Source organism: Ranitomeya imitator, chromosome 9 (assembly GCF_032444005.1).
Source record: "Ranitomeya imitator isolate aRanImi1 chromosome 9, aRanImi1.pri, whole genome shotgun sequence".
Classification (NCBI taxonomy): domain Eukaryota; kingdom Metazoa; phylum Chordata; class Amphibia; order Anura; family Dendrobatidae; genus Ranitomeya; species Ranitomeya imitator.
This window is the reverse complement of record NC_091290.1, coordinates 18,610,384-18,636,169: the sequence shown is the minus strand read 5'-3', so window position 1 is coordinate 18,636,169 and position 25,786 is coordinate 18,610,384. Positions and strand designations below refer to the sequence as shown.

Sequence of the window (25,786 nt, the reverse complement as noted above, 5' to 3'; positions counted from 1 at the left end):
CTGGGACGGTTCTATACTTTTCTACGATCGTTCGCTCACATTCCGTCACGCAGCGGCGCCAAATTAAGAGTTTCTCGATCTACATAACAAATTTTTAAAAACTTTTTTTTGGAAACTTCTGTTAATTACAATGGGAAATCCACCGAGTTTTTCTTAACTGAGGTTCCGAAAACCTTTCTGCGGACAATCTGCAAGTGTCATGTCTCTTCTTTGATGCCGATTCCTCGGAATACTACCGAAACTTGACACTATGTCAAGTCAAAAAGCTGAAAAAAATCAAATTTGCTAAAAATTCCCAAAAACGCATCAGATCTGAAAACTTTATAAAAAAAAAATACTGACTTGGTGCCAGTGTGAACATATCCAATTATTCCCATTTTATACATTTATGGGGTCCTCTGACACTATTCATGTTGGCGCTGTTATCTCGGGGCAACTTAATAAGAATAGAATAAAATTTTGTACAAAGTTTTTATACTTTCAGTGAATTTATAAGTTTCCTTCTTACTGAAATGCAAATGTGAGAGATTAGATTATGAGAGATTAGATTGTGAGCTCCTGGTATCGGGGACTGATTTGGTTACAATCTGTGTACACGGCTACAGAACCAGGCAAAGTAGACGGATGTACGCGGCATTCTATAGGATCCCGTTATGGCGCAGGTCACGTGTCCCAGTCTCTATAGGTGTAAATTGTCCTTCTGACCTTGGGTTCGTTGCCCCCCTTCCTGTTTACCTGCGCCGGGGAAGCCCTGCCCTTACCTGCGTCCATGGCCCCGGTGTCTGGTTACACCCTGAGCAGCTGCAGCTCCATAATAAGAGGACGGACTCGTTTCTCTTTCATTTCTCAAAGCGTTGCCGGAGGAGAATCCACAATCACAGTTTTCCACTTATCCGCTGGTAAGACGAATCTTCTACTCTCTTTCTTAGATATAACTTAGTGGATTACTGTCGATGTGTTTGCAGTTTGAGTTTTAAATGAGAAAACATCATATGTATCCAACGGCGTAACTATAGTGAGGGGTGCAGGGGTTGCAGTTGTACCTGGCCCTTGAGTCTAGCGGTGCCTTAAAGGTCCATATGAGAAGACTGACACTATTAAAAACCTGTGTGTCTCTCCCAGTAATATAGGCTGGATGTGAGGTCTGAGTGTCTCTCCCAGTAATATAGGCTGGATGTGTGGTCTGGGTTTCTCTCCCAGTAATATAGGCTGGAAGTGAGGTATGTGTGTCTCTCCCAGTAATATAGGCTGGATGTGAGCTCAGTGTGTCTCTCCCAGTAATATAGGCTGGAAGTGAGGTCTGTGTGTTTCTCCCAGTAATATAGGCTGGATGTGAGCTCTGTGTGTCTCTCCCAGTAATATAGGCTGGATATGAGCTCTGTGTGTCTCTCCCAGTAATATAGGCTGGATGTGAGATCTGTGTGTCTCTCCCAGTAATATAGGCTGGAAGTGGGGTCTGTGTGTTTCTCCCAGTAATATAGGCTGGATGTGAGATCTGTGTGTCTCTCCCGGTAATATAGGCTGGATGTGAGGTCTGTGTGTCTCTCCCGGTAATATAGGCTGGATGTGAGGTCTGGGTTTCTCTCCCGGTAATATAGGTTGGATGTGAGGTCTGTGTGTCTCTCCCGGTAATATAGGCTGGATGTGAGGTCTGTGTGTCTCTCCCGGTAATATAGGTTGGATGTGAGGTCTGTGTGTCTCTCCCGGTAATATAGGCTGGATGTGAGATCTGTGTGTCTCTCCCGGTAATATAGGCTGGATGTGAGGTCTGGGTTTCTTTCCCAGTAATATAGGCTGGATGTGAGCTCTGTGTGTCCCAGTAATATAGGCTGGATGTGAGATCTGTGTGTCTCTCCCGGTAATATAGGCTGGATGTGAGGTCTGGGTTTCTCTCCCAGTAATATAGGCCGGATGTGAGGTCTGTGTCCAAAGCCTGCAACATATATCTACAACTTTTTGACTAGAATATCAGTTGAACAGAGCGTTATATAGGTACGGTGGGCGGCACATCCATATAACCCATTCAGCGCTGGGCATAAGCTCCTGTGCCTTTGTCAATAATGAGGCCTCTACCTATGTAGATCCCACCTCCATGACTCCCACCAATTAGAGAGAACCAGTCAGGATATGTCACTACTGAAGCAGGCTGTAAAGGTCAAAGAACAACAATGAACATGTGGCCTATTTTTCAGTAATTGGACAGTCCGGCGCTGAGAATTTAGGCCTTGAAGCCATATGCAAATCAGCTTGGAAGTGCATTGGAGGCGTGTCTGTACTCAGTATTCACCCGCCCCCAGTGCACTTTCAGGCTAATTTGCATACAAGTTCAAAGCTCTTTTTTTTCCCCGCCGATACATTGGATTATTACAAGACTGGTATCCTCATTATTATTATTATTACTAGATGGTGGCCCGATTCTAACGCATCGGGTATTCTAGAATATGCATGTCCACGTAGTATATTGCCCAGTCACGTAGTATGTTGCCCAGCCCGTAGTATATTGCCCAGCCACGTAGTATACTGCCCAGCCACGTAGTATATTGCCCAGCCACGTAGTATACTGCCCAGCCACGTAGTATACTGCCCAGCCACGTAGTATATTGCCCAGCCACGTAGTATATTGCCCAGTCGCGTAGTATATTGCCCAGTCGCGTAGTATATTGCCCAGCCACGTAGTATATTGCCCAGTCGCGTAGTATATTGCCCAGTCGCGTAGTATATTGCCCAGTCGCGTAGTATATTGCCCAACCGCGTAGTATATTGCCCAGCCACGTAGTATATTGCCCAGTCGCGTAGTATATTGCACAGCCACATAGTATATTGCCCAGTCACGTAGTATATTGCCCAGTCACGTAGTATATTGCCCAGTCGCGTAGTATATTGCCCAACCGCGTAGTATATTGCCCAGCCACATAGTATATAGCAGAGCTACATAGGATATTGCCCAACCACATAGTATATAGCAGAGCCACGTAGTATATTGCCTAGCCACATAGTATATAGCAGAGCTACATAGGATATTGCCCAGCCACATAGTATATAGCAGAGCCACGTAGTATATTGCCCAGCCACGTAGTATATTGCCCAGCACAGAGCCACGTAATATAGAGACTTAAAAAAAACAGATACTCACCTCTAGCCCGTTGGAAGTCCTGCTATACTCGCCCTCCGCCACCTTTCTCGCTCCTCGCCACGCTCCCGGGACCGCTCCATTGCAAGCGGCAGCTTCCGATCCCAGCGCTGGTGTGAGCAGGACCTATGATGACGTCGCAGTCACATGACCGTGACGTCACGGCAGGTCCTTGTCGCACACCAGCCCTGGGACGGGACCGGAAGCTGCCACTTGCAATGGAGCGGTCCCGGGAGCGTGGCGAGGAGCGAGAAAGGTGGCGGAGGGCGAGTATAGCAGGTTTTTGTTTTATTTTTACTATTGATGTTGCATAGGCAGCGTCAATAGTAAATAGTTGGGGACACACAGGGTTAATAGCAGCGGTAATGGAGTGCGTTACACCGTGGGCCGTTACCGCTGCCATTAACCCTGTGTGAGCGGTGAGTGGAGGGGATTATGGAGCAGGCGCCGGGCAGTGAGTGCAGGGGAGTAGGGGAGGGACTAATCAGACTGTGCCCGTCGCTGATTGGTCGCGGCACCCATGACAGGCAGCTGCCGAGACCAATCAGCGAGCGAACAACCAGAACAGACAGACGGAAGTGACCCTTAGACAATTATATATATAGATTATTGTATTAGTATTACATTGGGACGATTCCTCCAATCCGCTGATCAGTGGGATTTGTGGGGATGGTTCTGAGACCCCCACCTATTGCTGAAACAGAGCGGCCCCCCTACAGATGTGACTGAATCTGCAGAGCTGTTTCTGCGCCATTTTTAAAGTTTATTTTCTGTGTTTGCCTGATGTAAGAGACACCGGGCAACTTGGAAAACACAACGTGGAGCACAGCAGAAGGCGGTGGCCATGGTGGACGGTCGCAGACCTCGTCCCAGTCTGGGCAGGTGCGGAACATCAACATTATAGTGGAGAACAAGTTGTGAATTTTTCCACAATTTACGAAGCACATGTGTCATTCTAATTGAATTAAGCCCCCAAAATGTTACAGAATATCAGGAAATAAAAAAGGTGACATTTAATAAAAATGCAAATCGCTTTCTATATAGAGAAGAGAGGACAAAATGGCAAACCTCTCCGGATTCAGGAGAGCGGCGGCGTTTACAGGTAATAAGAGTTACCGGTCTGAGACCAGTAAGATTCCAAAGTGTGATCCGTAAATCAGTGATTTTCCAGCAGTGATCGCCGCTCGTAGATTTACACCTGGGGAGACACTTGTCATGTAAAGTCTGATTGTTGCAGCGGTTTGTCGGGCGGTCTCGGCCCCCTGCTCTCACCTTGCGCAGGAACGTCGCCGCCTCGCTCAGGCGCACCTCGCTGTCCCCGGGCATCTTGTCATCCTTACAGTAAAAGGATTATATGTTACATCATCAGCATCTGCAAGAGGAAATGGTTCTGGTGACTCTGCATTGTGACACGAGTGTCGGCACAGAGCTGTGTCCTATCATGGGAATGGAAAACGATAAAAAATGTAACATTCTACTCCAGTCACATCTAGAGCTGCAAACAAAACCACTGGATGCTTCCTGTAAGCGACAACAACCTTCTTTCCAACTGCTGGACTAAAGTCACATAACGCCATTATCCAGTGCGGAATGATTCTCCGCAGCTTCCACCAGCGTTTATACACAATGAAGCCGCAGAAGGTGGGATTAGGGTATAAATGAAGTGTGACATGCAGCTTCAGAGCTGAACTCCTACAGTTCTACTGCCTGCCCAACCTGATACATTGTCTGAAATATAATACAGGAGGTAACTCCGCATCAGTAAATGTAATGTATGTACACAGTGACTGCACCAGCAGAATAGTGAGTGCAGCTCTGGGGTATAATACAGGATGTAACTCAGGATCAGTAATGTAATGTATGGACACAGTGACTGCACCAGCAGAATAGTGAGTGCAGCTCTGGAGTATAATACAGGATGTAACTCAGGATCAGTAATGTAATGTATGTACACAGTGACTGCACCAGCAGAATAGTGAGTGCAGCTCTGGGGTATAATACAGGATGTAACTCAGGATCAGTAATGTAATGTATGTACACAGTGACTGCAACAGCAGAATAGTGAGTGCAGCTCTGGGGTATAATACAGGATGTAACTCAGGATCAGTAATGTAATGTATGTACACAGTGACTGCACCAGCAGAATAGTGAGTGCAGCTCTGGAGTATAATACAGGATGTAACTCAGGATCTGTAATGTATGTACACAGTGACTGCACCAGCAGAATAGTGAGTGCAGCTCTGGGGTATAATACAGGATGTAACTCAGGATCAGTAATGTAATGTATGTACACAGTGACTGCACCAGCAGAATAGTGAGTGCAGCTCTGGGGTATAATGCAGGAGGTAACTCAGGATCAGTAATGTAATGTATGTACACAGTGACTGCACCAGCAGAATAGTGAGTGCAGCTCTGGGGTATAATGCAGGAGGTAACTCAGGATCAGTAATGTAATGTATGGACACAGTGACTGCACCAGCAGAATAGTGAGTGCAGCTCTGGGGTATAATACAGGATGTAACTCAGGATTAGTAATGTAATGTATGTACACAGTGACTGCACCAGCAGAATAGTGAGTGCAGCTCTGGGGTATAATGTAGGATGTAACTCAGGATTAGTAATGTAATGTATGTACACAGTGACTGCACCAGCAGAATAGTGAGTGCAGCTCTGGGGTATAATACAGGATGTAACTCAGGATCAGTAATGTAATGTATGGACACAGTGACTGCACCAGCAGAATAGTGAGTGCAGCTCTGGAGTATAATACAGGATGTAACTCAGGATCAGTAATGTAATGTATGTACACAGTGACTGCACCAGTAGAATAGTGAGTGCAGCTCTGGAGTATAATACAGGATGTAACTCAGGATCAGTAATGTAATGTATGTACACAGTGACTGCACCAGCAGAATAGTGAGTGCAGCTCTGGAGTATAATACAGGATGTAACTCAGGATCAGTAATGTAATGTATGTACACAGTGACTGCACCAGTAGAATAGTGAGTGCAGCTCTGGAGTATAATACAGGATGTAACTCAGGATCAGTAATGTAATGTATGTACACAGTGACTGCACCAGCAGAATAGTGAGTGCAGCTCTGGGGTATAATACAGGATGTAACTCAGGATCAGTAATGTAATGTATGTACACAGTGACTGCACCAGTAGAATAGTGAGTGCAGCTCTGGAGTATAATACAGGATGTAACTCAGGATCAGTAATGTAATGTATGTACACAGTGACTGCACCAGCAGAATAGTGAGTGCAGCTCTGGGGTATAATACAGGATGTAACTCAGGATCAGTAATGTAATGTATGGACACAGTGACTGCACCAGCAGAATAGTGAGTGCAGCTCTGGAGTATAATACAGGATGTAACTCAGGATCAGTAATGTAATGTATGTACACAGTGACTGCACCAGTAGAATAGTGAGTGCAGCTCTGGAGTATAATACAGGATGTAACTCAGGATCAGTAATGTAATGTATGTACACAGTGACTGCACCAGCAGAATAGTGAGTGCAGCTCTGGAGTATAATACAGGATGTGACTCAGGATCAGTAATGTAATGTATGGACAGTGACTGCACCAGCAGAATAGTGAGTGCAGCTCTGGGGCATAATACAGGATGTGACTCGGGATCAGTACAGGATGGGTAAGGTGATACACTGTTAGTACTGCAGATACTGAAAATATATTTATTATTTGGTTTGTTTTGTTACTTGGTGATATAATATTTTCCAATGTGTCATCTTTGAGATGACAGTGACAACCAGAATGACTTGTCTTGTTCTTGGAGAACTTGTTGCACTGTCCTTCCTTCCTCTGAGAAACCTTTGAACCTAAATTGACATTACCTGGTTTCCATTGTGTAGAGATTCTCCTCCTTTTGTTCTTCTGAGCTCTGATTTTGCATTTCTGCAGCCCTGGTGTTTGGCGCAGCAGGTGTAGGATCCTGCAGATCCTCTGATCACACAGGGCAGATGTGAACAATAGGAGAGTATTGGGGAATGGAGTAACATACAGCTCCTTCTTATGCAAACATTGACTCCTCTTTTGTCCACCATTATTCAAAAATCTGTTCTGGAGGCTAAACTGATTGTTTTTTTTAGGTTCCTTTTAAATGTTGTCCTTTCCCGTGTTTTCAACTTTTGATTTAACAAGAAATCCCCCTGTATACATGTAAGATGAGGATAGCGGCCAATGACGGTGGATCAGAATTTGGCCCCATAGAAAACAGTGCGGAAATGCTGTTTTTCTTGGACAGATACAATATAACATCAGGCACATTAAAAGGGAAAGATAGTGAAGAGATATCGGAATGTCCCCCCCCCCACTTGCGGACCCTCTGCTGGCTTTGGCTGACCCTCTGGTCCTGTTTTCCATCCTGCAGATAGGATGGGAATCCAGATTCATATTCCATAAAAAACTGAAGCCAGGAACCGATGAGTGAGAAGAAGGGTGCGGACAAAATCTTTTACACCAGGTGTCTTCTGTAAAACGCTACACATTCCAGTTTGAGACCCCTCCAGGTGTGTTCCAGATTAATTAGGGGGAAAAGAGTTGTCGGCTGTAGAAGACGCTAAATGCAGTTATTGGGCAATAATAATAATAATAATAATTTTTATTTATATAGCGCCAACATATTCCGCAGCGCTTTACAAATTCTAGAGGGGACTTGTACAGACAATAGACATTACAGCATAACAGAAATATAGTTCAATACAGATACCAGGAGGAATGAGGACCCTGCTGCTCGCAAGCTACAAACTATGGGGAAAAGGGGAGACACGAGAGGTGGATGGTAACAATTGCTTTAGTTATTCGGACCGGCCATAGTGTAAGGCTCAGGTGTTCATGTAAAGCTGCATGAACCAGTTACCTGCCTAAGTATGTAGCAGTACAGACACAGAGGGCTATTAACTGCATAAAGTGTATGAGAACATGATGCGAGGAACCTTTTTTTTTTTTTTTATTATAAATAGGCCACACAGGGATCGTTAGGTTAATGCATTGAGGCGGTAGGCCAGTCTGAACAAATGAGTTTTTAGGACACGCTTAAAACTGTGGGGATTGGGGATTAATCGTATTAACCTAGGTAGTGCATTCCAAAGAATCGGCGCAGCACGTGTAAAGTCTTGGAGACGGGAGTGGGAGGTTCTGATTATTGAGGATGCTAACCTGAGGTCATTAGCGGAGCGGAGGGCACGGGTAGGGTGGTAGACTGATACCAGGGAGGAGATGTAGGGTGGTGCTGAGCCATGGAGTGCTTTGTGGATGAGGGTAGTAGTTTTGTACTGGATTCTGGAGTGGATGGGTAGCCAGTGTAATGACTGGCACAGGGTAGAGGCATTGGTGTAACGGTTGGTGAGGAATATGATCCTGGCTGCAGCATTCAGGACAGATTGGAGAGGGGAGAGTTTTAAATAATGGTGTATTAGGGCGAATGTTCCCACTTTGTGACTTTTTAAAAAACAAACAGTAAAGGAAACCATTGTAAAGGACTGCTGCCCATCTAGTAATGGACCTGAATCTTCCTGCTTCACTGCGGATTTGGTCAATGTTAGGGCATAGCTATGGTGATCTGGTTGGCGACCAACAGGGGCATAGCTATGGTGATCTGGTTGGCAGGTGCCGGGGGGCATAGCTATGGTGATCTGGTTGGCAGGTGCCGGGGGGCATAGCTATGGTGATCTGGTTGGCAGGTGCCGGGGGGCATAGCTATGGTGATCTGGTTGGTGAGCGCGGGGGGGGGGGGGGGGGATGTAGCTATAGTGATCTGGTTGGCGGGTGCCGGGGGCATGGCTATTGTGATCTGGTTGGTGGGTGCCGGGGGCATAGCTATAGTGATCTGGTTGGCAGGTGACATCCTAATCGTTTGCTACAATGTATCCAATGTCCTCTGGTGATTGATACATTTTGTTTACATTTGATATTTCGGCTTTCAGCCTCTGGGTGTTTTTTCTTTCACTATCAGGAAGCAGAGACCTTTTATAATAAGTTCATTATTCTTAGAATTCTCTGGACTGGTGGAAATACTGATTTCTATGAGGTTCCAGGAGACTCCTGTAAATGGATCAGCTTCTATTTCGGAACTGTGTAGTCGGAGACCTCATTGGACGATAAGGGAAACGATGCTTGATCCCCCTAGAAGATGGGAGTTGTAGTTCACTCCTGGAATGTTTAGGGTAAATCTGACTTTGTTGTGATCCGATTCCTATTAATGGACGCCGCCTTGTATTGCTCATGCCGTGCCCTTCCACATTGTTACCGCTGCCGAGGAGGCACTATGCCAGCGCCGAATACCTCGGTCAGGGTGTGTTACTTAACATCTAAATTTATCGTTAGAATGATAATTATATGTAAACACTTCCTACCGCAGATGGACAATATGTTTATCTCTAGGGAGTTGAAGTGTTAATTCTATGAGGTCCTTTTCTAGTACAACCAAGAATACAGGTTTCTTTCCGTAACTTCTTTACATATTGAGCTTTTGTTCTATGTTATCAGCTATTTAAAAAATGAAGGATGAAGTCCGGGCTAATTTTCAGTTTAATGTTTGGGATGGGGACATGGGTCACCTCTATATAAGCAACTATCGGGTGCTAAAAATATGTATTATTATTTCTTTGTTTTTTTTAGGTTGAGTAATTGCCGCTGTTCTCCTGAATCCGGCGTAGTTTTTCTTGTGTTCCTGCTGCTCTCCGTTCCTGAGATACGGCCCTTTATTCCCTGCTTATAAATCTTCTTAGTCAAGTGGGTATGGACCTCAAGCATAAACACAGAGAAGCGCTGGAGAACACGCCCACTTGGCTAACAATACTAGATTTATATATAGGGAAGATTGGGCCATATCTCAGGAACGGAGAGGAGCAGGACCAAAAGAAAAACATCACCGGATTCAGGAGAACGGCGGCGTTAACGCCACATAAGAATACTTACATATTTCTGCAGTGTGACAGGTTCTCCGGTCCGTGGCTTGTGGACGTGGCAGGCCCGGTTATTACAATGACTGTTTTATGTATTGTCAGATTTACTGTTCAGGACCCTAGAAAAGCTGTGTGAGCTGCAGCGGCCACAATATTCCCGGCTATCACTTTAGGACGATTGCGCTCCACTTCCCAGCACGTCTCCGGCGCTCGCTGTACATCAGATGCATAATTTATCGAATATTAAGGTCTCAGTTTAGAAGAGATTTTCCGTTTCTGAGCCGATGCATTAATCGCTCTGCGAGCTGATAGTCGATGTTACAGCTGCAGTGGTCGGGCGCGGCCGCTTCTGATCGGGTTTATAGAAAGTCTGAAACTTTCTTCTTTCCACTATTCTGCTACAAAGGTGAGAGAGGTCATATCGAAACAGTTTCCAAGCGGCAGTAGTGGGTCGTCGGTGGCGCTGGCAAGGCGAGTATTGCACCGTCTAATCCCGGAGTAATGGGTCGTAAATACCCTGAAAACTGCGCTACAAGTGCACCATTAAAGCAAAACAAAGCCACGTTGGTGGCTCCTATAGCCTCCGGCTCTACAACAGGATCGCTCTGAGTTAGGGGCACGCGGCCATAAGACGCGGGCATGTACAGGGGCTTGCAAAATTATTCACCCCTCCTGACTTTTTAACTATTTGATTACATAACACCACCGTGAAGACCAGGGAGATCTCCAAACACCACCGTAAAGCCCAGGGAGATCTCCAAACACCACCGTAAAGCCCAGGGAGATCTCCAAACACCGCCGTGAAGACCAGGGAGATCTCCGAACACCGCCGTGAAGACCAGGGAGATCTCCAAACACCGCCGCGAAGACCAGGGAGATCTCCAAACACCACCGTGAAGCTCAGGGAGATCTCCAAACACCACCGTAAAGCCCAGGGAGATCTCCAAACACCACCGTAAAGCCCAGGGAGATCTCCAAACACCGCCGTGAAGCCCAGGGAGATCTCCAAACACCACCGTGAGGCCCAGGGAGATCTCCAAACACCACCGTGAGGCCCAGGGAGATCTCCAAACACCACCGTGAGGCCCAGGGAGATCTCCAAACACCACCGTGAGGCCCAGGGAGATCTCCAAACACCACCGTGAGGCCCAGGGAGATCTCCAAACACCACCGTGAAGCCCAGGGAGATCTCCAAACACCACCGTGAAGCCCAGGGAGATCTCCAAACACCACCGTGAAGCCCAGGGAGATCTCCAAACACCACCGTGAAGCCCAGGGAGATCTCCAAACAAGTAAGGGCCAAAGTTGTTGAGAAGTACAAGTCAGAGTTGGGTTATATAAAAAATGCCAATCTCTGGTGTTCCAGCACAGAGAACAAAGGTAACACTGAAGAAGCTGCAAAGTTTCCAAGCAGAGACTGCAGTATCTGTCCATATGACCACAATAAGCCATACGCTACATAAAGGTGGCCTTTATGGAAAAGTGGTCAGAAAAAAGCTTTTACTTACACGAATTGCGAGGCTCATTTTGAGTTTGCCAAAAGACATTTGGGAGACTCCCCAAATGTATGGAGGAAGGTGCTGTTGTGGTCAGATGAAACCAAATTTGAACTTCTTGGCCACAAAGGTAAATTCTATGCTTGGTGCCAAACAAACACTGCTCATCATCGTCCCAAGAACACTATCCCCACAGTGAAACCTGGTGGTGGCAGCATCATGCTGTGGGGTTGTTTATTGGCAGCAGGGACAGGGAAAATGGTCCTAGTCAAGGGGAAGATGGATGGGGTGAAATATAACAGGGATATTATTCAGGAAAACCTATTTCAGTCTGTCAGCGATTTCAGACTGGGACGGAGGGTCATCTTCCAACAAGACAATGACCTACAGCATACTGCTAAAGCAACGCTTGAGTGGTTTTAGTGGAAAAGTGGAAATGTTTTGGAGTGGCCGAGTCAGAGCCCGGACCTGAATCCAATTGAGAATCTGTGGTCAGAATTGAAGATTCCTGTTGTCCAGAGGAAACCATCTAACATGAAGCAGCTGGAGCAGTTTTGCATTGAGGAACGGGCAAAAATCCCAGTGGAAAACTCAGAGACTTATCCACAGCGACGTGCAGCTGTAATTGCTGCAAAAGGAGGCTCTACAAAGTACTGACTTTAGGAGCGTAAATACCGTAGTTATGCACACTCACAATTTCCCTTATTTTGTCATATTTGTTGTTTGCTTCACAATAAAAAATAAAACCAAATGTTCACAGTTGTAGACATGTTCTTCACATGGACTGATGCAAACCCTCAAAAAACAAACAATGACTCTCCGGATTGTGACGCAGCAAAACGCAAAAAATGGCAATACTTTCGCAAGCCACTGTAGCTTCTCTGGATTTTCAGCGTTGGTGACACCTCTGCTACTTTCTATATTATTTTTTTTTTTAGTTTTGAAAGTTCTCAAATAAAATTGTGCTCCTGGCCGCTGCCCCTGTGCCCCCGCGGCACGGTCCTCCAGGTCTTATGGCCTCTAGGCTTCTACCATCGATCCAACACTAATGGTCCCGAAATCCTTCACTATATCTGGAAACAAAAACTTCTCTAACTTTCCAATACTTATTGCTACAATATCTCATTGTGTGTAAATAATGCCGTTCTTTACAGTGGATACAGAACTAGCTTTTCTCACAGCTGAGGGTTTGCTACTATTGTCCTCCAGCAATGCTAGGCTGACACTGTTGTGCATCATCATTGAATTCGCAGTGTGGGAATGGATTTCCTTTTTTCTTGCTTTCCTTCCCCCACTCAAGGATTTGCATGGGAACCAGAGTTCCAGAATGGGGGAGGAGCGGGAAGGGTGAAGATAAAAAGGGGGTTTAGGGGTAGACAATGGCTGTCGGAGGACCGAAGAGCAGGGGACTGTCCTCCACCATGCTCGCTGGATCCAGATCTGAGCAGCCCTGCATTGACCACCACTGTGAGCCACGATTTTACTCCACGTTTCTGTGCAGCAAATATTCCGAGTTTGCTCGGAGCATCCAGGTGTGTGGCGAAGTATAGGAAAGCACAGTCTGTGGAATTGCCCTTTAAGCAATAATACAATGTATCGTTATCAGGAGGTGCCGGACGTTCCATAAGTCACATTCTAGAACAATGAATTTGATTTTGAAAATAAAGAAGTTTAAATATTTATTTTTAAATGTTTTAGAAAAGTCTCAGATGTACGAAAACACGGAGCCGATAATTATAAGCTGCGCTGTCAGAGCAAAGCCACGGTAATTGCAGAGTAAGGAACAGGTCAAATATTTGGAGCAATGAAGCTTTAAATTGTGCTGGAATTAAAGGCAAAGATGAGTCATAGAACCATAGATGAGCACCTGTGACATGGAGTTGTGCTCAGGGTTAGGGAAATGCATCTCTTCTTTTACCCTGTATTAGAGCGCCACTATTGTCGGTGGGTCAGGTCTGGTATTGCAGCTCATTTGAACGGTGATGACCTGAAATATCACTTGGTGCATGGGGAAAAAAATCCTTGATAATCCCTTTTGTAAAGAATTACGTGGGTGCTCCTTAAGGGGATCCGTCATTCTCAGACATCTGTCCCCATATTCCCCATGAAATAACAATTCTGGAGCATATTTTCCTAAACGCTACATTGTTCCGTTCCTCTGTTTTTCCTGTTGCAGCCAAGTCTGTAAATACTCTGCCACTAACCGATCCGTGCTGGCAGTTTAATGCTTTATAGGGACTTACCATTTCCCTTATCAGAGTGGTAAATCCCAATCACTTTATTCATACATTTTTATGAGGGATCGCTGCTTTCGGGCTGGATGGGATCGCTGCTTGGGGGCTGGATGGGATCGCTGCTTGGGGGCTGGACGGGAGCGCTGCTTGGGGGCTGGACGGGAGCGCTGCTTGGGGGCTGGACGGGAGCGCTGCTTGGGGGCTGGACGGGAGCGCTGCTTGGGGGCTGGACGGGAGCGCTGCTTGGGGGCTGGACGGGAGCGCTGCTTGGGGGCTGGACGGGAGCGCTGCTTGGGGGCTGGACGGGAGCGCTGCTTGGGGGCTGGACGGGAGCGCTGCTTGGGGGCTGGACGGGAGCGCTGCTTGGGGGCTGGACGGGAGCGCTGCTTGGGGCCTGGGCTGGGCGGGAGCGTTGCTTGGGGCCTGGGCTGGGCGGGAGCGTTGCTTGGGGGCTGGGCGGGAGCGTTGCTTGGGAGCTGGGCGGGAGCGCTGCTTGGGGGCTGGACGGGAGCATTGCTTGGGGCCTGGGCTGGGCGGGAGCGTTGCTTGGGGGCTGGGCGGGAGCGCTGCTTGGGGGCTGGACAGGACGGGAGCGCTGCTTGGGGGCTGGACAGGACGGGAACGCTGCTTGGGGGCTGGACAGGGCGGGAGCGCTGCTTGGGGGCTGGACAGGACGGGAACGCTGCTTGGGGGCTGGACAGGACAAAAGCGCTGCTTTGGGGCTGGACAGGACGGGAACGCTGCTTGGGGGCTGGACTGGACGTGAGCGCTGCTTGGGGCTGGGTTGGACGGGAGCGTTGCTTGGGGGGCTGGACGGGAGCGTTGCTTGGGTGCTGGACGGGCTTATTACTTGGGTGCTGGACGGGCGCATTGCTTGGGGGATGGACGGGCTTGTTACTTGGGTGCTCGATGGATGCGTTGCTTGGGGGCTGGACTGGCACGTTGCTTGGGTGCTGGACGGGCTTATTACTTGGGGGCTGGACGGGAGCGTTGCTTGGGGGCTGGACTGGCACGTTGCTTGGGTGCTGGACGGGCTTATTACTTGGGGGCTGGACTGGCACGTTGCTTGGGGGATGGACGGGCTTATTACTTGGGTGCTGGACGGGCGCGTTGCTTGGGGGATGGACGGGCTTGTTACTTGGGGGCTGGACGGGCATTTTTTTTTCCTGACTGTCAATGAATATTAAACCATTTCAAAAACCTGACCTGCACATCCAAACATAGACTGAGTGTGAACAGGTGCTGAACCCAGAGTCGCCAACTCGTATATAGTTAAGTAAATAAGGCAGCACACTGCAGCGCCAAAACATGCAAACTTGAAAACACGAAACCTGAACTGCATTACTGCACTAGAAATATGAAAAATGAGATGCTTTATAGGGACTTACCATTTCCCTTATCAGAGTGGTAAATCCCAATCACTTTATTCATACATTTTTATGAGGGATCGCTGCTTTCGGGCTGGATGGGATCGCTGCTTGGGGGCTGGATGGGATCGCTGCTTGGGGGCTGGACGGGAGCGCTGCTTGGGGGCTGGACGGGAGCGCTGCTTGGGGGCTGGACGGGAGCGCTGCTTGGGGGCTGGACGGGAGCGCTGCTTGGGGGCTGGACGGGAGCGCTGCTTGGGGGCTGGACGGGAGCGCTGCTTGGGGGCTGGACGGGAGCGCTGCTTGGGGGCTGGACGGGAGCGCTGCTTGGGGGCTGGACGGGAGCGCTGCTTGGGGGCTGGACGGGAGCGCTGCTTGGGGGCTGGACGGGAGCGCTGCTTGGGGGCTGGACGGGAGCGCTGCTTGGGGGCTGGACGGGAGCGCTGCTTGGGGCCTGGGCTGGGCGGGAGCGTTGCTTGGGGCCTGGGCTGGGCGGGAGCGTTGCTTGGGGGCTGGGCGGGAGCGTTGCTTGGGAGCTGGGCGGGAGCGCTGCTTGGGGGCTGGACGGGAGCATTGCTTGGGGCCTGGGCTGGGCGGGAGCGTTGCTTGGGGGCTGGGCGGGAGCGCTGCTTGGGGGCTGGACAGGACGGGAGCGCTGCTTGGGGGCTGGACAGGACGGGAACGCTGCTTGGGGGCTGGACAGGGCGGGAGCGCTGCTTGGGGGCTGGACAGGACGGGAACGCTGCTTGGGGGCTGGACAGGACAAAAGCGCTGCTTTGGGGCTGGACAGGACGGGAACGCTGCTTGGGGGCTGGACTGGACGTGAGCGCTGCTTGGGGCTGGGTTGGACGGGAGCGTTGCTTGGGGGGCTGGACGGGAGCGTTGCTTGGGTGCTGGACGGGCTTATTACTTGGGTGCTGGACGGGCGCATTGCTTGGGGGATGGACGGGCTTGTTACTTGGGTGCTCGATGGATGCGTTGCTTGGGGGCTGGACTGGCACGTTGCTTGGGTGCTGGACGGGCTTATTACTTGGGGGCTGGACGGGAGCGTTGCTTGGGGGCTGGACTGGCACGTTGCTTGGGTGCTGGACGGGCTTATTACTTGGGGGCTGGACTGGCACGTTGCTTGGGGGATGGACGGGCTTATTACTTGGGTGCTGGACGGGCGCGTTGCTTGGGGGATGGACGGGCTTGTTACTTGGGGGCTGGACGGGCATTTTTTTTTCCTGACTGTCAATGAATATTAAACCATTTCAAAAACCTGACCTGCACATCCAAACATAGACTGAGTGTGAACAGGTGCTGAACCCAGAGTCGCCAACTCGTATATAGTTAAGTAAATAAGGCAGCACACTGCAGCGCCAAAACATGCAAACTTGAAAACACGAAACCTGAACTGCATTACTGCACTAGAAATATGAAAAATGAGAGCTTTTAGCGCATAAAAATGGCCATATTTATGTGTACCTCGTAGCCACTTTACGGCATCTCTCTTATACGAGGTCCTACGCTTGACCTACCTCGCTATAATTATGTTTTAATTATAGTAGGTCCAATACCCCTCCACAGACAGAGAGAATTTGAGTCCAAGAAGAGGTTTCACATGTACCCGTTCAGATGGAGACGTTTATTCTCAGCGAGGTAGGTCAAGCGTAGGACCTCGTATAAGAGAGATGCCGTAAAGTGGCTACGAGGTACACATAAATATGGCCATTTTTATGCGCTAAAAGCTCTCATTTTTCATATTTCTAGTGCAGTAATGCAGTTCAGGTTTCGTGTTTTCAAGTTTGCATGTTTTGGCGCTGCAGTGTGCTGCCCTATTTACTTAATATTATACCAGCCTTCGATATCATTCAAATGTTGTCAGATTTTTTTCATACTTGCATTGCTGAATTTGATCTGACCGATGGTCATGGACCCCATAGATTATCGGCAGACCCCATAGTCTATCACAGGTACAAAGTGACACATCATTAGTATGCAAAAATTGGTCGTGTGAATGAAGCTGAACACAGAATATTCATAACACCGCCTTTTAATAAAACCCCCAGAATTGTATATTTCCTACGACGGGCATGTTTGGGGTGGTGACCAGTCCAATGTGGGCATGTACATGTCTGTGGTGGGCATCGGTTGTCCTAGTCCGCTTGTTATAAGAAGCATGCGTCTGCTGCCATTCCGGGCATGGGAAGTGTTCTGTAATTCACACTTCTCGGGCATTTCCATCGTTATTAGGACATGGGGCGGATCGCATGCTGGATCAATGCCCTACAATAAAACCTGCCAAGACCTGGAGACGTCTGTGTGCCAGGTAGATTTCCAGGTGGTTTCTCTGCTTGTGTAACGTGATCTCCGTCCTATCCTGCTCTGGAGGACTCGGCCCCCGCACAGGTTACACACAGGACACCGATTTTCTTTAGGACGTGTAATACCGCATTTCTCCTGTGGGGGTGCTGTGGGAGAACCGAGCATTTGTGACAGTGTTTCTCAGCATATGGCTGATTGTTAGCGGTCCGGTCAATTTGTCAGGGGACCCATTTAGCAAATATGGTCTATCGAATATGAGGCAAATCCTTCAAATTAAAGATGCATACCAGTAGCGGATGGGGGTTGTGTTTTCTGCCGGACTATTCAATTTCTGAACTTCTTTTGCTGTTCTTTGAAGAGCTGATTGGCAATGTGATTACACCACCACCTGGACTGACCCTAACTATAGGAAGTCCCCCCCGGACCCTCTGCTGTTACAGCAGGTTTCCATCCTTCCCTTCTGTGTGGGCAAAGAGAAAGGATCCGCTTGTAGGTTTACATATTAAAACGTCCTTTTAAAGTGGTTGTATGAGACCAGGAGTTATTACAGAAATGGCGCCTCCCTTGTCTATAGGCCGCGTCTGATATTGCAGCCGGAGTGCTTTACACACGGCAGAGCAGTCATATAAGACTTGATAGCGGCAGAGTCTCTGTTCCTCAGGGGAAGGGGAGTCCTTTTTCTAATCCTGGGCAATCCCCTCTAAGTGATGAGTGCCTACTGGCGCCCCCTATAGGCCCACTTGTCATATTAGTCAGCACAGATCTGCACTTTTTTTTCCAGTAATTCAAAGTAAGAAAAATCTTTGACTTATTTGTTTTATTTCCCAACAATCTAAAGGCTCATTTATAAGAACTGTGGAAGTTGTGAAATTTGAGAATTTAATCATTGCAAATTGGAGCAGATTGAGTTGACGAGTGGCGTGCATATTACAGAAGCAATCCTGCACCCTCCTCCATTCTCCTCCATTCTCCTCCCTCATTCTCCTTCCTCCATTTTCCTTCTCCCTCCTCCACTCCCTCCTCCATTCTCCTCTTCCATTCTCCTCCTCTTCCATTCTCCTCCTCCCTCTTCCATTCTCCTCCTACCTCCTCCTTTTTCCCTCCATTCTCCTCTTCCATTCTCCCTCCTCTTCCTCCTCCCTCTTCCATTCTCCTCTTCCATTCTCCTCCTCCCTCTTCCATTCTCCTCTTCCATTCTCCTCTTCCCTCCATTCTCCTCTTCCCTCCATTCTCCTCCTCCCTCCATTCTCCTCCTCCCTCCATTCTCCTCCTCCCTCCATTCTCCTCCTCCCTCCATTCTCCTCCTCCCTCCATTCTCCTCCTCCCTCCATTCTCCTCCTCCCTCCATTCTCCTCCTCCCTCCATTCTCCTCCTCCCTCCATTCTCCTCCTCCCTCCATTCTCCTCCTCCCTCCATTCTCCTCCTCCCTCCATTCTCCTCCTCCCTCCATTCTCCTCCTCCCTCCATTCTCCTCCTCCCTCCATTCTCCTCCCTCCATTCTCCTCCTCCCTCCATTCTCCTCCTCCCTCCATTCTCCTCCTCCCTCCATTCTCCTCCTCCCTCCATTCTCCTCCTCCCTCCATTCTCCTCCTCCCTCCATTCTCCTCATTTGTTTTTATCCTCTCAATATATTGCAGTCATCATATTATATATTCTCTTTTCCATTAGGTCTATGAGATCACGTCATTAATACTAATGAGATGAATCCTTCTAAGCTCTATGGACAAACAGGAGGTCAATTTTCCCTGTAGGAGTCATAATCACTGCAACAGTCCCTGGCAGGAGGGCAGATGGAGAAGCTGAGTCGTGAGGTGAAGAGGGGAATGATTTCTGCAGGGACTAGAAACCACCTGTTTCTACATAGAGCAGAGAAAAATTTACTTGGTAGAAAGGCAAAAAGAGCAATTGTAAGTACACAGTGCTATATCATGTGATGCCTGCAATATATTAAAAGGATAAGCATTTTGTTAGGAGGAGGAGGAGTGCTTCTTTAATATTTGTGGCACCTAAGGGATATATATATATATATATATATATATATATATATATATATATATATATATATATATATATATATATATATATATATTTGTCTAAGGGTTTGTCTGTCTGTACTGGAAATCCCGCGTCGCTGATTGGTCGAGGCCGCCAGGAATTCTGGAATAATCATTGTCCTCCACTGCTGTCAAGTGCCGCCATTGTGTTGTCTAAAGGTACCGTTACACTAAACGATTTACCAAAAAAAACAGTACATACTCACATTCCAGTGTCTGTCACGTCCCCCGGCGTCAGCTTCCCGCACTGACTGTGAGCGCCAGCCGTAAAGCAGAGCACAGCGGTGACGTCACCGCTGTGCTTTACGGCCGGCGCTCAGTCAGTGCGGGAAGCTGACGCCGGGGGACGTGACAGACACTGGAATGTGAGTATGTAGTGGTTTTTTTTTTTTTTTTTACATTTACAATTGTAACCAGGGTAAATATCGGGTTACTAAGCGCGGCTCTGTCACAAAAAGCAACAATATCGTTAAAGAAATCGTTATGTGTGACGGTACCTTAAGGGTCTAATTGTCTGTCTGTCTCGGATATCAGCCAATCAGCGATATTAGTGCGGGATTTAAACACCACTGACAGCGCAACATACAGTTAGGGCCAGAAATATTTGGACAGTGACACAAGTTTTGTTATTTTAGCTGTTTACAAAAACATGTTCAGAAATACAATTATATATATATAATATGGGCTGAAAGTGCACACTCCCAGCTGCAATATGATAGTTTCCACATCCAAATCGGAGAAAGGGTTTAGGAATCATAGCTCTGTAATGCATAGCGTCCTCTTTTTCAAGGGACCAAAAGTAATTGGACAGTGGACTCTAAAGGCTGCAATTAACTCTGAAGGCGTCTCCCTCGTTAACCTGTAATCAATGAAGTAGTTAAAAGGTCAGGGGTGGATTCCAGGTGTGTGGTTTTGCATTTGGAAGCTGTTGCTGTGAGCAGACAACATGCGGTCAAAGGAACTCTCAATTGAGGTGAAGCAGAACATCCTGAGGCTGAAAAAAAAGAAAAAATCCATCAGAGAGATAGCAGACATGCTTGGAGTAGCAAAATCAACAGTTGGGTACATTCTGAGAAAAAAGGAATTGACTGGTGAGCTTGGGAACTCAAAAAGGCCTGGGCGTCCACGGATGACAACAGTGGTGGATGATCGCCGCATACTTAATTGGGGGAAGAAGAACCCGTTCACAACATCAACTGAAGTCCAGAACACTCTCAGTGAAGTAGGTGTATCTGTCTCTAAGTCAACAGTAAAGAGAAGACTCCATGACAGTAAATACAAAGGGTTCACATCTAGATGCAAACCATTCATCAATAACAAAAATAGACAGAAAAACACCTCAAGAAGCCAGCTCAGTTCTGGAAAAGTATTCTATGGACAGATGAGACAAAGATCAACCTGTACCAGAATGATGGGAAGAAAAAAGTTTTGAGAAGAAAGGGAACGGCACATGATCCAAGGCACACCACATCCTCTGTAAAACATGGTGGAGGCAACGTGATGGCATGGGCATGCATGGCTTTCAATGGCACTGGGTCACTTGTGTTTATTGATGACATAAGAGCAGACAAGAGTAGCCGGATGAATTCTGAAGTGTACCGGGATATACTTTCAGCCCAGATTCAGCCAAATGCTGCAAAGTTGATTGGACGGCGCTTCATAGTACAGATGGACCATGACCCCAAGCATACAGCCAAAGCTACCCAGGAGTTCATGAGTGCCAAAAAGTGGCACATTCTGCAATGGCCAAGTCAATCTCCAGATCTAAACCCAATTGAGCATGCATTTCACTTGCTCAAATCCAGACTTAAGACGGAAAGACCCACAAACAAGCAAGACCTGAAGGCTGCGGCTGTAAAGGCCTGGCAAAGCATTAAGAAGGAGGAAACCCAGCGTTTGGTGATGTCCATGGGTTCCAGACTTAAGGCAGTGATTGCCTCCAAAGGATTTGCAACAAAATATTGAAAATAAAAATATTTTGTTTGGGTTATGTTTATTTGTCCAATTACTTTTGACCTCCTAAAATGTGGAGTGTTTGTAAAGAAATGTGTACAATTCCTACATTTTCTATCAGATATTTTTGTTCAACCCTTCAAATTAAACGTTACAATCTGCACTTGAATTCTGTTGTAGAGGTTTCATTTCAAATCCAATGTGGTGGCATGCAGAGCCCAACTCGCGAAAATGTCACTGTCCAAATATTTCTGGCCCTAACTGTACATACATACATACATACATACATACATACATACATACATACATACATACATATATATATATTCTGGAATACCCGATGCGTTTGAATCGGGCCAACATCTAGTGTATATATATATATATATATTTATATTTTCACATTTTGCCCCTGCATCGCTTGCACTGTCTGTGGCTAAACCATAGGTGGGTCCATTCCTGTTCATTTGGAATAGTCATAGATAATAAGGGAAATTAAATTACTCTTGTATTGATCCATAGACTTAATTCGTCAGCACAGCCCAATACTCCAGTTTTACTACCTTTGTTGTTGTTTACACTTAATTTTAGATCTTGTCCCATGTGGAAACTGTCAGCAAGCAGGCCATAGTTTATTTCTTTTTTATTTATAGTGTCATGGTTAACCCTTTTATAGTCAATTATTGTCCGTTCGTTGCACTTTATTTTCTTAAAGGGCCCTTACGGGGGCCATGAAACGCTCGGTGTTCAGGGTCTCTCCACAATGCTGCGTCTGTTCACACCTTGGCCTCGTTCCCCTCGTCTCTGCTCCGGACCCCCAGTTCTACATCCCTTCGTACACAGACGCAGCAGTCGTGTTGGCACTCGCTGCCTGACCATGTGTTTTCTATGGAGGATGGTAAATATTTATCTGCATGCTAATAACCGTCCACCGCCATCTAGCGCTGTCAGCCCTCTGGCAGCAGTCATTTTAAAGGAACAGGAACGTGAATGTTTCATTTTTGGAATTAGTTTTTGAGGGGCACGAGTTCTTTAGGGAAGTTGTGGCATGGATTCCGGCCTCATGTTCTTGTGTTTAGTTTTGACCCCGGTCTCATAACTTGCGGGAGACCACAGTGGTATAATCCTTAGACTACATCCTCCATCATTGATTGCCACAGGACGAGAAGTGAGCCGGGGTCTTATGTGCTCGCTCTAGGGCGGACTGACATATCTATGGATCATATTTAATGCGGATAACTAGACAGCATTGATCAGGCAGGTCGGTGGGTTCTAAGTGGAAACAGTCAGCAAGTTTGTCTCTGGACATTCCATCCAAAGCTTAGCTGAGCTTTCACATTGCATTGAGACAAGCTGTAATGTCATCTCGTCGTTCATCTAAAGGTGTGTGTGGCCCTGTAAATAGTAACTTTATAAACTCCTCAAAGTGCAATAAGATCGATGGAGTTTGTACCAGGAACTTTTTATAGGTGCAATTTGTCTGAAAAACGCTAGTTCTGCCAAAAGTACCCGCACCGAAGCTTCTGTTGATTTTTAGTCGTCTCTAAGCTTTTATAGGGGGCCCTGCTTTGACTATAGGGGGCTCTTGCACAAATCGTAAGACAAGAACTGACTCCTTTATCCAGTGACTTCTGCCAGTAAACCACAGATGGATTTTTTGGGGCCACACATGGGACATAATGCCCGTGATGCGATCAATGGTTGTTAAAGGGACATGCAACAGTTCTGTCTGGAAAAACTGAAGGCCATGGGAGATAATTAGGTGACCTTTCAGGAGTCTAAAAAGTGTCTTTCCAAACTTTTAAAAGTTTGGAGAGAAACTTTTTTCTTTCTAAAGTTTGGAGAGAAACTTTTTTCTTTCTAAAGTTTGGAGAGAACCTTTTTTCTTTCTAAAGTTTGGAGAGAACCTTTTTCTTCTAAAGTTTGGAGAGAAACTTTTTCTTCTAAAGTTTGGAGAGAACCTTTTTCTTCTAAAGTTTGGAGAGAACCTTTTTCTTCTAAAGTTTGGAGAGAACCTTTTTCTTCTAAAGTTTGGAGAGAACCTTTTTCTTCTAAAGTTTGGAGAGAACCTTTTTCTTCTAAAGTTTGGAGAGAACCTTTTTCTTCTAAAGTTTGGAGAGAACCTTTTTCTTCTAAAGTTTGGAGAGAAACTTTTTCTTCTAAAGTTTGGAGAGAAACTTTTTCTTCTAAAGTTTGGAGAGAAACCTTTTTCTTCTAAAGTTTGGAGAGAAACCTTTTTCTTCTAAAGTTTGGAGAGAAACCTTTTTCTTCTAAAGTTTGGAGAGAAACCTTTTTCTTCTAAAGTTTGGAGAGAAACCTTTTTCTTCTAAAGTTTGGAGAGAAACTTTTTTTTTTTTTATGTTTTAGCTTTGCACGAAATGTTCTGAAGCAGATCTGAAAAATTATCTCTCCGCTATGTGTGATTTTATAGAAATTGGCATCTGCAGATACAAAGTATTTATTTTTCCCGTTTTTGTAAATTTGCCCAAGAAAAGTGAAGTTTTCTGGTTTTATTATTAGATGTTTAGCGCTGAGTGAGCTGCCCAGGAATGTTCGATGGAGTCTTTATTTCTTGGGTGCAGTCTTATCGGTCGTGAATTCTTAAAGGGGCGCACACAACCGAAACATTACTAGTCGTATGACACTAGATTACATTGGCCTTCATTCTTTCGAAATAAAGGAATTTCAGATTTGTATAGATTGAGGTCATTTGCTCTTTTTTGGCCATGATTTTTAATGATTATTTAGTCTCTAGGGGGCAGCGTTTGATTTAAACGTCAGAATTTATTTATTTTTCATCTTTATTTAACAGCGCCAGAGATGGAAATTCATAAATTTCATATAGGAGGAGCTTTTCCCAGTAATTGCAGTTTTGGATTATTTTGCATATCTTTATCATTAGAGTTTCCGAACTATCGAACGCTGAATTAAAGGGATTTGTGTGAATGTCCAGGATTAGAAAACCATGGCGTGTTCTATTCTACTAAAGTAAATGTGGCTGAGCTGTAATACCGCAAACAACCTGCAGACAAGGGTGGCGCTGAATTATTGGAAATAAATCCTGTAAAGCAATGAATTCTCGCAGGGAAAGGTTTTATGGACACTTTCCGCAATAAGTCAATAAAGACGAATAGAACAAGGACTTCTTGGCCATGATAATCGCTGGGGGTCGTCTAAGGTGAGCTGTGGCCGTATCGTGCCAATCCACCTAAATAGTCATTCTTCTTGTGATTGCTGGTAATGAGCGAGTGCCGCCATATTGATCGCTGCTCTGGAATGGAGCTGAATTATAATAGTGCGGAAATTACCATGACATTGGGAATAGTGTAGGGTTTAACCAGGCGGCGACCTCTGACCCTGACGTCCCCTTATAGGGGTAGAGTGGTGGTTTCCTGTGTACGTATGCCCTTATCTCTGACAATCAGATTATTTGCCTTTAGTAGATGCTGGGCTTTGTGTCTGCGCCCCTGGGAACGAGGCCTCGGTGAAGTTCATTTCCATAGATATAAAAGGAGAGCGCGGACCTGCAGCTGCCAGACTGGGCTCTTGTGCAGCCTTTGTTGGTAGCCCCCCGTGGCTCGTTCATTAATGCCAGTGCAGGGGGGACAGGAGGAGTGCTCCTCGTATTTGGGGAACACAGAGGTCTCATTGTTCCCCTGTCTGCAGCCCTCCACAATACTGCTAATGACAATGGACAGGTCCTCTCTCTAGGCGGCGCTGTACACAAAGAAGCAGCCGCAGGCTTGGCCGGGGGTCCTGGGTGGTAGTGGGACTCCGAATATCATTGCATCGTGCCAGTCCTCGAAGACGTCATGATTGAGAGGCTGCAGAGCATCACAGCAAAATGGTCCCTGCTTGTAAATGTCGAGACCCCCCCACCCCCACCCCAAAATGTATCCTGGAGGGACGGAGGACCCCCACATGTATCCTCGAGGGATGAGGGACCCCCCGCCTGTATCCCATGTTATCACAGCGCTGGTAACTAACTCCCAGGCCTACTTCTGTGACTTTGTGGAATTGCCAGTAAGCGATTGTCCCGTTTGCTCAGTGTTCTGTTTACATCCAACAAGCAATTTTTGTTACTGTTGAAATCTGGGTGTTAAATTAGGGCGTAAGGTAAAGTGGAGTGAGCGACGCCCGCTCCCTGGGCCGTGGGGTGTCTGGGCTTGTTCGGCAGGTGACACTACAGGCCCTGTATTATAATCCCATTATAGGACCGCCATGGGCCTGGGATCCTCGGCAGGGAATTAACTCTTTCCCGTGCACTTATTTACTTGATCGGGACTGGCTCATTATAGAAGCCCTCAGCACGGTGT

The 25,786-nt window shown here is 46.9% G+C and overlaps 1 protein-coding gene across 2 annotated transcripts in view; it reads left to right on the top strand.

The window, feature by feature from the left end:
• The window catches only part of CD82 (CD82 molecule), a 48,400-nt gene that overhangs the window by 6,989 nt on the left and 15,625 nt on the right, over positions 1-25,786 (top strand). Inside the window, exon 1 of one of the 2 annotated variants that reach the window (XM_069739921.1) lies at positions 773-899. The exons of the other annotated variant lie outside the window; for it this stretch is intronic. The gene's annotated coding sequence lies outside the window, so the exon portion shown is untranslated. Of the gene's footprint in view, positions 1-772; positions 900-25,786 lie in introns of those variants that run through there. 2 annotated transcript variants of the gene reach the window in all.